General features: G+C 45.3%; 1 pseudogene; it reads left to right on the top strand.

Annotated features, from left to right (window-relative positions):
- The first annotated feature begins 11,655 nt into the window (after positions 1 to 11,655).
- On the top strand, positions 11,656 to 11,814 carry LOC122922262 (annotated as a pseudogene).
- Positions 11,815 to 12,845: the final 1,031 nt, after the last annotated feature.

Below are 12,845 nucleotides of genomic sequence, written 5' to 3'. Positions count from 1 at the left end.
TGGGCTGATGCTCAGGGGGCCACCTTAGCCCTCCTCACGGCCGGCCAGTGGAAGTTTTTGTCGGTGTATCTTGTGCTGATGGGGACAGTATTTTGTGATGGACTGTGGTATTTGGCTCTGTTTGGGTGGTATAATGTGCCACAATATGGTATTGCTGGCCTCACCTACTGGTGTTGGCCCTGCCTTCGATCAGTTTGGACCCGACTACAAAACGGGGCCACTTTTCGCATTTTTATTTTTTTACATATATACTAATAAACCATGTGAAAACTGTCTTTTACACAGGGGTGATTATCATGTACAATATGGTAAGATCAAGTAAAGGTTTGCACATAAGTAGTGTGAACATGACCATGTATGGAGCGATCAGTGAGAAAGTGCTCTTGAATGTTTTATGATGACCTAAGATGCTTCTCTTGTAGGCGCTCTATCTACTCGTATCTCAAAAGCGATCAAAGTTGCACAAAAGTTCTGATGACAGATATAAAAGACTGTCTTTTGAATATTAAGGACTTGCTATATATAATCAATCAGCAATAACTAACTTTTTGAAATTCTTACTTGAAGCTATTAAAAGCTATACAAATGTAGGACAAATGCCAGACCTCTGAGAGAAGGAAGCACAGAATTGCAAAGTGTTTAGAGTGAGAATATGGGACTACTACTACCATCATTGCCCATGCCTATGAACAGCTATTGGGAAAGCAAGCTCTGGGAAATACCCCAGAATTGTGCCTGATATGTGGTTGTACCACATCACCCATCATCCGCAGTAAAAAGACTGCTCTTTGGTATCACTAAACTGGCCTGGTCATTGACTCTACTGTCCGTCCGCCGGCCCCTGCATCTAACCTCCTGCCTTGCACCCAGCTTACTATCCACCATCAAGGGCAGCCTACTCAACACCAGACAGGAGCACCAAGATCACGGTGTACCCCAAGGGAGGAAAAGGGTGCACCCTCCATTGACTGTGCCCAGCCGAGGGAGAGCCAGGGTGAGAACTGCCACCATGAACTGCGAGTACTACTTCCACCATCATAGCCATTACCACTCATTCCATCCTCGCTTCCCCCTCTGGGTTGCTGTACTTTAACTCCTCGGTGCTAAAGCTGATGCATTGTAACAGTGACTCCAGCACTGGAAATGTGTTTTAAATCAGTTGAAGATATCACATATCGTGTTTTAACTTGCTTACATGTTTATAATCGGCCCCTATAGAAATTTTTCCGCTACAGATCATTCATCTGCCCTCAGTGACTATACACATCACTGCATTTGGATTTATGTTCACATACTTTTTCCATGTAAAGCCAAATGTAAATGATATACGCTGAATTTAGAATGGCAATATACTTTTGTATAACAAGATTTCATTAACTGCAGCACCTTATTTCGGGATCAAAACAAGCACTGTGCTCATATATCTAGATATTCTATCAGTGAGGGGGTCTGGGTGGACCTGCTGGTGGTGGAGAAGAACTCATTATGAACTGTCACTTGTCAATGGTCTTTCCATAGAGGTAGCATTACAAAAGATGCAGAGTTTACAAATATATTGAAAGTCTCAAGATGGTCTCTGCCTCTTCATCTTTGCTCCTTCCTGAAAGGTCAGCAACTGGTGCCTAATATTAGGGACACATGAACCCTCCACTCGCCCCTGCAGATATTTGTGTAACCTATAGAATTCTCATCCACATCTTATGAATGTCAAGCACTAACTATGCACAGAAGTGGAAAGAACTTCTGTAATCCCTACTTTCATACTTCTACCTGCTGGCTCTTATACATAGTTTTTTGCTTTTATCCTTCTCACCAACATTAGGGCCCATAGATTCCAACCACAGATGCAGAATTAGTGTTAATATCTTGTTAAAATAATATCTTATTATTATCTTAGTAAAAAGTGACTTGTGTCTGATTTTTAACTGCCAGTTTGTGCAATACCCCTTGAGCAGAGTATCTGCAAAGGGTTTGTAGGATTGATGCTGTGTAATGCTATTTCGCGCTATGTACACCCAGCATAGGAAGGTATAGTTGGCATGGCCGGGGTTAACTGTCCTAGCTCACCCCTGGTAGAGGGACTGGGTCGGTGGCTGGCTATACTCCTAGCTTGAAAGTATGTAGACTTAAGTTGTTAGAGGAAGAAAGCAGTCACCTATGCTCCACGAATTAGAGAACTTAGAATCTACATGGGCAAGCATAGGAGTCTGCTATGTAACCTGCTACTTCAGCTATTCAGACTTTGCTGCAGTGAGGGACACTGTTAGGACACCCTTCACATTTGGACATGTCTTGGCCAGACAATCCTTAAAAACCCTTTATCCTGCAGTAGGACATTACAGCCATTATTGCCAGGACATGCAAGTTGCATAGTACTATTGCCAGCCATAGATTATACTGAGAGAGATTTTATTAAGTGTACAATGAGTGCCATAACTCCCAGCTTTGCCAGCCTCCATACCTCGCTATCTGGGGAAAGGATTGGCACTGTGTACAGACGGAACTGTGATTCTTTGTTTTATGATGTACTACAACTCCCATTTTCCACCTAGTAAAGATATTTGTTCTGGTCCATGTGACCTAGGTTTCTGACTACTACGTTATACGCTGGCCATTGTACTCTATAGGTCCTGACTTGCACCCATGCAAGCACCTTGTGTCACTGGCACCCCAGCTACCATCAGGCAGGAGCCCCAGAATAAAGATGCCCCTGGGGGAAAAACAGTGCCCCCTCCTTTTACTGTGTGGCCCTAAGAAGCAACAGTGTGGGCAAAGCCACTGTGATTGACTGCAACAGCCACTACTACTCCTATCCTCTGCTCCAGGTCCTCTGCACTTGTTATATAGTAGGGAGACTTATAACCCTGTACATCCTGACTTTCCATGAACAATTACCATGAAGACCATGACTTACAGACGAAAAGCAGTAGTAAGCGGGGAAGGTAACGCTGTATTAGAACTGGTTCACACAGTAGTTCTGATGCAGGTTTGCGTGTGTTTGTTGAGAGTTGATTAAAATGGTAGAAATATAGGGATATGTTCACATAGGGCAGCGATAGGCAAACTGCGGCTCTCCAGCTGTTGCAAAACTACAACTCCCACCATGCCCTGCTGTAGGCTGAAAGCTGTAGGCAGTCTTTGCATGCTGGGAGTTGTAGTTCTGAAACAGCTGGAGAGCCGCAGTTTGCCTTTCACTGACATAGGGCAATAATGGCATGGGAAAGAGCTACACCATTACTCCATCACTGCAACATTATAGTGAAACTCACTGCTACAGCTCCTAGCTCTGAGGGGTGGGGCCAGCCCACCCCGGGCAACTGAGTCTAGGGCAAGAAAATTAACTATTTCTCCCATCTACAGCCTGTGAGACATAATACACACAGCAAAGTTACACAACCCCTTTTAGCAGTGAACCATCAGGTCCCTGCACAATCATCCAACAAATGGCACCTTTACACGGAGCAATTATCGGGAATGAACATTCGTAAGAACGGTCATTCCATATAATTTCCCTGATCCTTAGTTCATCTAAAAGGGTCTCAAGTATCTGCTAAAGACCTCTGGTGGAGGCTTATCTCTGTTGAGAAACTCAATATACCCAATCCATCTGTTCTGGAGAGTCGGTCACCCACATAGACATATGATAGTTGCCGAAATCGGTAGGTTCAACAGACTTTAATGAAATGCTGATTGGAATAGTGATTTCTCTGCGTACAGTAAATCACAGCTATAGAAAGTAAATAATAGACAAAGAGCATCAGACAGGACTAGCATATAATAAGCAGAGCGCCACCACCACACCAATATGGGCACAGCTCTCCTGCTCGCTCACAGACACAAGAAGGCATTGTAAAACTTTCAATGAAGCCGTCCCCTAGTCCCTCCAGATATAAAGCAGTATTCAGCCAATAGTGAATGTTACTGCTCTGCCTGTGTATTAACTGCAGCAAATCACACTAATTAAACCTGCCAGTATAGCCAATTACTTCTCAGTTTTCAGCACGTAGACATTTGTGGTCAGAACCTTAAAATAGCGCTGCAGCCAGGCACACAGCAGGCATTTAACAGCCCAGCAGACACAAGGTCAATTTTTTTTTATTATTGACCACAGGAAGATCGGTTTAGCTAGAAGGCATTTTCAAGAGCCTCAAAAAGGTTTTGCAAACAGACATGCCGGGCAGCAGCAATACTAAAAGCCCTCTACAGAATACTGGAGAACCAAGCCACCATATAATTGTCACCAGTTTATATAGAAAGTGTTTGTACATTGACTCTACAAAATTCTAATAATCCGACCCAAAGGGAGGTTGTCATAGGAGGTGCAGAGATAGAATTGGATCCTGGGCCCAGGTGCCTCATAGGGTCCAAAAGCCAAATGAGAAGATATTATCAGATCTACATAGTAGGTTTGGAGCCATATTATACATTTTACATTGAGAGCCAGCATCTTTCCATTATAGGTCAGACAGAAGGGGCCATAAGATGACAAGTGTAAGGCCTAAAAGCAAAGGAGAAAAGATCTGAGTAATGCCTCATGCAGTACGCCGCCCTGCAGGGTATTGCGATGTGAGGTCACGGTACTTAGGCAAACGAGGGTTGCTCTGGGTTACTCACAGTTTGTAGGGGGACCCTGGGCAGGCGTAGAGCAGTGATGGAGAGGCTGGCACAGGAGACCTCTGGGGCACTCTCGGTGTATAGGGACCAGGCCTGATGTTGGGTGAGGTGCCCTGGATGTTGCAGATGTTTAATGTGCCGGGGGCAAGGTCCCTTTAAGATTCGTGACGCCAGTGCCTGTAACGGTGGCACACCGATTGGTAGTAGTAATAAGTGAGGAATAAGTGAGGAACAAACTTGCTTTACTGGAAACAGTTCAACTTTATACAGTTTGAGTTCAGTTCCACTTTGCAGCAGCAGTTAATAAGCAGGTTTACACAATAATGGCAGGTACACTGTACTTTGCAAGATACTCCGAGGGTAAAACAACACTCACAGACCAGGCTGCACCTTTTCCTTAGAAATCCTGTGCACTATTCCTCAGAACTCCTGGCTGTCTCAATCCCAAGGCCCGTATGCCCTAATGCTGGCTTTTATCCTTGGTAACAATCTTCCTCAGGTATATATCCCTTGCTTTAGGTTAATAATCCTTCTGCCCTTCAGCTTACTTGTCTGGCTGGAATACTCTTCTGCTCTGCTCTTTGCTCTGTGGGAACTGCAGGTTTCTCCCAGGAGGCAAACTCTTCTCTTGGGGTGAATCTTCTGAGCTAACTGAGGCTCAGGGACTGCAGGCAGGCTAGGATCCTTCCACTAGCCTCCTGGTGGCAACTAGAAGCCTGGGCTGTCTAGCTGCATGTCAGGAGGAGGCCCTCAGCTTCTCTCTGGCTGGTGCCCTCTCACTTCTGTCTCTCCAGACTCCTGACTACACAGACTGACTCCTCCCTATCTGGGCCTAAATATATATACTAGGGGCTCCCTATCTCCCTCTAGTGTCTAGGATGATGAACTACACCCTAATAGGCCTTCTTCACACATCACAGGGAAGAAATGAACATGAATACATATTAAAATGCATTAAAATGGACTGAGAAATACACTGCCACTGTCCCTTAGGAGTAGGAGGACAACGTGGCACAATTGACCCTTGTGTAGTGCCCACATCCTAGTGCGACACTACACTCATTCACAAGTCCATGTTGTGGTCAGTGATTTCCATCAGTGATTTTGAGCCAAAACCAGGCTAAATCGCACGGCAAAGGCATTTTCAGGTGTTCCGGTGACGAACCAGGCTCTCCATGGGGCTGCCAGGAAGCCCGGTAACGCCACCAGCACTGATGGGCAGGCTTTAGCGCTGCCCTAGCCAGTAAAATGGCTAGGGCAGCGATAAAGTACGCCCATCAGAGCCATTGACGTCCCCGAACACACTGCCAGACGGATGCTTCCGCCCTGCAGTGTGTTGTTGTAAACAAAAGAGCCCATGCCCTGAGCGATCTAGCGCAGGGCAAGCGAGCACATCGGAGCATGAGATGCTCCGATGCTAGCATCAGGGGGGCTGCCTGGGTGAAAATACGGGTATGTACAACCCCTTTAACTAATGCCACGAGTGGTGCAATGGTATATTTTCATGGAATGCATACATAAATGTATAGTATGTGCCTGGGGAACTCCCTGGGCTCCTTACAAAGGACCATATAGATTCATATTATGTCCACATATCTGACCTAAGTAGTATTAAATGAAGAAAATAGAGAAAAATATTAATCTTCTGTGATCTATCTTCTGGGTGAAGCAGGTTATTTGGGAAAGATGGAAGCTATCTAGGCTTGCCCATGGGTCTTCATCCCAATACACATATGGTGGTTTAATACCTGTTACGGACAGTTAATTTAGGGATAACTCAAAGATTGGCCTGGCAGTAGTCCGGTATTCAGCATTTAATCCCTATACAGGGAACTGGCATTCACTGCGGAGGAGCCATCAGGCCATTACTTCTTGAGATAGTCCCAGTGTGGTTGACAGCTGACCCATGGGGGTCAGAGACACCAGTTCCAAGCACCAAGGGGTCAAGCTATATGCATAGTCAGGAGATGAGCAAAGGTCTGGGCAGGCAGTGTACAAGCGTATGTATCCGTGATACAAGTCCAAGGTCGGAACAATCCGAGAAGCAGGCTAAGGTCAGTGCAGGTGGCTAAAAGTCAGGCTGAAGTATGGTACACAGGTAGTCAGACAGAGAATATACCTTTGCTGGTTACTAGAGACTAGGAAACCTAAAGCTCAGGCACCTTCCCACTGGAGAATGTGTCTTCAACACCATGGGGTGGCAAGCCATAGGCTGGGGAAGAATTTGGACGCACGTTGGGCCTTTAAGAATCCAAGTGAGCACCTGCAAGGCCTTCAGGAGAGCACTTAGGTTGCAGCCTGCAGAAGACACCAGCCTGCCCGTAGTGACACCAGCTGAAAGAGGAGCAGCGAGACCTGGGCAGTAGGTGGGGACTGGCTGGGTAAGCAGCGCAGCACCCATTCCCGCAAGGAGGAGCGGGAGAGCGGTGAGCACAGTGAGCAAAGGACGCCAGAGCAACAACCGCCTTGACTTAAAATCTAGTTTATGATCTACCTGTCATCATGTGCACACACTGGGTGGATGGGAGTGAGGTGTGAGGCTTTCTCAGCATATCCTATTGGTATAGACAGTTTGTAAATCACAAATTAGGTATTGATGAGAGAAATCCATTCTTGCTCCAATGGAGCTTACAATCTAATTTCCTGCCTCAAGCTTATGAACACACACCAAAGCCAGTTGCTCTCAAGCTTATTAACAAAAGCCCTGGAGAAAATTGTAGAAAATGGAGGAAAACTACTTCAAACCAAAGAGAACCTACTTCTTACAGATATGTCCCCAAAAGTGCAACATGTCTGAGACAAGATTCATGGTTCCAACTTCCCAAACTGCTGTTTTCAGTACAGTCTAGTTTATTAAACATATAATTATCAAGGGGAACATAGAAGCGTACAGAAAGCTATTTTTTCAGTCTGCCAGATCCACCAGACTAAAAAGGTGCCAACAGTTCAGCTAATTAGCCCTTCTAAGGCCTCTTGCCCACGAATGTAAGGGCTCAGTGACCGTGCTGCGGATCGCATATGGCAGTTCCCCACTACACCGGTCACCAGCTGTGTTCATTCCGCATCACAGATGCGGACCCATTCACTTGAATGGTTCCGCAAATCTGGAGATGCGGAACCAACGGAACCCCACGGAAGCACTACGGAGTGCTTCTATGGTGTTCCATTCCGTGCTTCCGTTCCGCAAAAAGATAGAACTTTGCGGAACGGACGGATCGCAGTCCCCATTCTAGTGAATGGGTCTGGGATCCGCATGCGGCTGCCCCACGGTCGGTGCCCATGCATTGCGGATCGCAATTTGCAGTCCACAGCATGGGCACTGAGCACTTACGTTTCCAGGGCAAGAGGCCTAATAATTAAAAACCTGTCCCTCTCCTTCCATATCCAAACTATGCATATATATGGGGGGATGGGGAACGAATAGATGTTAAAAGTGTATGGGCACCATAAAAAGTGGTTGTTCTGTTAAAGGGGTTCTCCGGGTACAGAGCTGAACCCGGACATAGCTCCATTTTCACCCAGGCAGCCCCCCTGAGTTGAGCATTGGAGCAGTTCATGCTCCTATGCTCTCCTTTGCCCTGCGCTAGATCGCGCAGGGCAAAGGCATTTTTAAGAGTTCCGGTGACGTACCAGGCTCTCCATGGAGCTGCCAGGAAGCCCAGTGACGTCACCGGGACTGATGGGCAGGCTTTAGCGTTGGCCTAGACAGTAAAACGGCTAAGGCAGCGCTAAAGCACGCCCATCAAAGCCGGTGAGGTCACCGAACACACTGCTGGGCAGAAGCTTCCGCCCGGCAGTGTGTTATTGTAAACAAAAGAGCCCGTGCCCTGCGATCTAGCGCAGGGCAAGGGAGCACATCAGGGGGGCTTCCCAACATCAGGGGGGCTGCCTGGGTGAAAATAAGTGTATGTCCGGGTTCAGCTCTGAACCAGACAACCCCTTTAAAGGGGTTGCATATTGATGAGTTCAGCATCTTGAGGACCCTAAAATTGCATACTTCTATAAATAACTATGTAAAATCCCAGAGTGGTGTTACCACTTCTACACCCTGCTACTATCTTTAATGGTCTAACCTGAATGTCGCCTTTGTATTTTTGTCCAGGTCCTATACACTGTGCATTTATGATAATGTTATGTAACTGTTCATGTAATGTGCCTGGTTTACCAGCAGGTGGCAGCAAACACGGCAGAGCTATAGTTAGATAGAATGGAACTCACCATTCCATTCCCCCCCCCCCCTTCCTTTTGGTCAGAAGTGGGCCAGTCCTGCTCGCTAGCTGAAGGAGGTGGGGCAGTTCTGTGATTGTGTGCAGGACACAGCCCAGGAGAGGTAACAGATCAAGAACTTGGTCTCAAGGCTCATTCATATGGCTGCAGAATGGATCTGTGTTGTACACATTCAGAATATTATGGATTTGCCTTTGTGGTATTACAGGACCAGCAAATTTTAACAAATCTCATACACAAGCTGCTGACAAGATTCACACTCTAAATTGATTGATTTCTGACCCATAGTCTGCATTGTGCAATGTAAAATCCACAACAAATCCACGTGTAACTCATGAAGATTTTGGCTCCCTGTCGAACTTTATGTCCTGACTGCAAATAACTATATACCACACGTGACCACTGCAGCCAATCACTGGCCTCAGTCGTATACCACTAAGGTCAGCGACTGGCTGCAGCAGACACGTGTGATGTACAAGCATGACATGGCTGCAGTGTCCAGGAGGATAGGAGGGGGATCGGGACCGAAAGTATTGTTTTTATTAATCTGGCACTATCCCTTTTTTTTTATTAATCTAAGTGTCCCTTTTACAAAAAAAACATCTAAGACAACCTCTTTAAAAGGCATTCTACAAAAGTTATCCTCTAGCTAACCGATCGGTGGGGGTCCTAGTGGTCGGGTGTCCTATGTTCCAATCCTGATGGAGGGCAGGACGAGTATGCACCCTGCAGCTCCATTCATTCTCTATAGGACTGCCGCTGTACTCTGCCATCTCCAGTAGTCCCATAGAGAATGAATGAAGTGCTCAGCCTGCAACTCCTTCAGGACAGGAACATGGGATCCCCATACTCAGGATTGGTGGGGGTCCCAGCTGTCAGACTCCCATCAATCAGTAATGTATCCCCTCTCCTGTGGATATGGGCTAACTTTAATACTTGGCCCAACCCCTTTAAGATCCATACAAGAGAAGTAAAGCAATGCGTTTGTAATGTCGCAGAGCAGCTCATACTCACATATCACTTTTGTTAAAAACCACTGCTCTAGGCACACACACCCATCATATTCCAATGTGGGAAACTGTGAGTAGTAGTCTATCAGCCATGCTAGTAAAATGTACATTAATTCACCATAATGAAATATTACTCATGCTTCTTACAGTGTGTTATTTCAATATCTCGACAGTTTTTTGGCTTGAGTTGTGCGAAGATGAAACAAATAATTACACATGTAGTCTGGAAAAACTGGAAATTAGAAAGGATGCAGAGAAGACAAACATTTTAATGGCAGTATTTAGCTCATAAGGGCTCGTTCACACTGGCATATCATGGCTACGTACAACCTCTAAGAACACTAAGCAACCTCCAATGTAGGCGCCATGATGGAAGCCATTTTGGTTGTTACCCAGTATTTCCAGAAACAGATATGAAGAAGAAACTGCAGACACCATGCAAACAAGAAGACACAATTCAAACAATTTGAAAGATGAGGACGGCTTAATACTAAAAAATATTTGCAAAACAGTTTTGATTGTATGCCTCTGTTCCCATTATCATCATAGTTTCCATTTTTAAAGTGGTTGACCAGTTTAGAGAAACCATTAGGTAATTCTGAGTTAATGGAGGGGTCCTATGTTTAGGATCAGCATCTCTTGGCAAGAGTGGAAAATAGTTAGCATCTCTCAGTCTGGAGGACCCATCTTGCCCTCCATTACACAAACAACTCAGGGTCATTGTGTAATGCTTAATTTCTCCTGTAGGGGCACTGCAGGGAAATTAAACCGCCAGACTTCACTACAGCATGGGGCACTTTGCTATTAGCTTATTGTCAAGGGACCCTTCTAACAAGCAGAGGATTTTCAAAATGGGGTACCTATTTTGATCATTAGGACAGATTTAGGCCTCTTGCACATGACCATATGGCTTTTTCTGTAATTTGCGGTCTGCAAAAAATACGGATGACGTCCGTGTACATTCAGTTTTTTGCGGAACTGAATAGCTGGCCCCTGATAGAACAGTACTATCCTTGTCCATTATGCGGACAATAATAGGACATGTTCTATCTTTGAACGGAACGGAAATATGGAAACAAAGGGCATACGGAGTACTTTCCGTTTTTTTTGGCAGATATATTGAAATGAATGGTTCCGTATACGGAACGCAAAAAACGGAATGTAAACAGAAAAAAAAACGTTTGTGTGCAAGAGGCCCTAGTTTTATTGGATCGGTTAGATTGGGCTATTCTTGTCTTCAAAAACACCAGATCCACAATGGAGTGAAAAAAACAAACAAAGGTCAATATAATAAGTCTGAATTGTATTAAACGGTGCAGGATGAGCCGAAGTTAGTTATTAGCGAAGTCGAGCGTGGCTTCGTTGAATAAGGCTAGTTTCACACAAGCGGCAAGGAACTCCAGCAGGCAGGGTGAACAGCCTGTCGGATCCGTGCTGCCGCACATGTCGTACCTTTATTTCGGTCGCCTCTCGGCATGCGCTGCCGTGCTGCCACTGGGGCCAGAGCGGTAGTCCGGGGGCACGTGCGCACTAGCGGCAGCACGCATCTGACAGGCTGTTCACCTGCCTGAGTGTGAAACTAGCCTAACTTCGGTAGTTGATTTTTAAAGTAAAACCACCGACTGGTACCTTGGAACCAAAGCCAAGTTCGGTTTCGGTTTTCCACTTTAAAAATCAATTACCCAAGTTATTCAACAAAGTCACGCGCCCATCAGAGGCCAAACATTTTAATACTGTACAGATACGAATCTCCATTTAGTTTTATTCCAAAGTTTTAAATGACTTTTGGATGTAGCATCTGAAGCTCGCTTCTCGGCGTTTTGGCTAAGTTCAAGTGTAGTATCTGTTCTTATCATTTTTTTTACAACATTTCATTGTATTGTACATTGTATTACATTGTATTGTACAGTGACAATAAAGGCATCTTATCTTATCATCACTAAATAGGACCAGAAAATCCCTTTAAGGTTAGCCTATAACGCATATTACTCATAATGTCGTTTTGATGCTTACATTTTCATAAGGTATTGTAAGTTACACTTTAGGAGCATGTATGTACCTGTAATATATGATTACATACAGCTTATGCTGGCAGCAGTCCATGCCCTGGACTCCCTCCTGTCACACTGCGGTTTCCATTAAGGAGTTAAATGTCAGCTTTCATGAGCTAGATGGTAAGCTCTGTTATCAAGGGCCATTAACCTGGGAGAAAAACAAGTGATCTTCTCTTCTTCACACATCATCAAACTCCCCCCAAGTGTTTATGTTTTGCATTCTTTTTCTGCTTGATGATGTGTGAAGAAATATGATTAATTGGTGCTCAGTGCTGAACATTTCTAGATTTTTGATTTGGCAGAGGAATTTAGTAGGCACTTCTTTGAGGTGTCCATAGCAGCAACAGGGTTACATGAGGACTCCTCCCGACTGGACTGGCTGCTCGATGACGAAAGGCAGGCACTAGATTCACTTAATGGGATTGCCAGAAAATCCTGAGTGAAATATGGGAGTGAAATATTGATGACGTATCCTGCAAACGGTCGTTCCAACAATCTGGCCATGTAAACGTGCCGCCGAACACTTGTACACACTAGACAAGGTGTAATAGGTTATATACTGTATGAATCAACCCTAAAAAGGCTTTTCTGGACCTCGTATATGGATGATTTATCCTCAAGTTAGGCAATCAGTATATGAATGGTGGCATCCGACGCCCAACACCCCCACCGATCAACTGTTGTGCCATATCACCGGTGCCGGAACTAACGCTCTGTCCCTTGTATGGTGGACGGAGCTGGTCTCATTCAGCTCCATCCACTACACACAATAGATGGAGCTATAATTTCTACACCAACTTCCAGCACCAGAACAGCTGATAGTTGGGGGTTCAGGGTGTTGGACCCCCGCCAATCTGATATTGATGGCCTAACCTGAGGATAGCCCATTAATATGGAAGGACTGGAAAATACCTTTTAGGGCTCATTCAGACGGCCGTAT

Source organism: Bufo gargarizans, chromosome 11, assembly GCF_014858855.1.
Source record: "Bufo gargarizans isolate SCDJY-AF-19 chromosome 11, ASM1485885v1, whole genome shotgun sequence".
In the NCBI taxonomy this organism is placed as follows: domain Eukaryota; kingdom Metazoa; phylum Chordata; class Amphibia; order Anura; family Bufonidae; genus Bufo; species Bufo gargarizans.
This window is presented reverse-complemented; position numbering and strand designations above follow the sequence as displayed.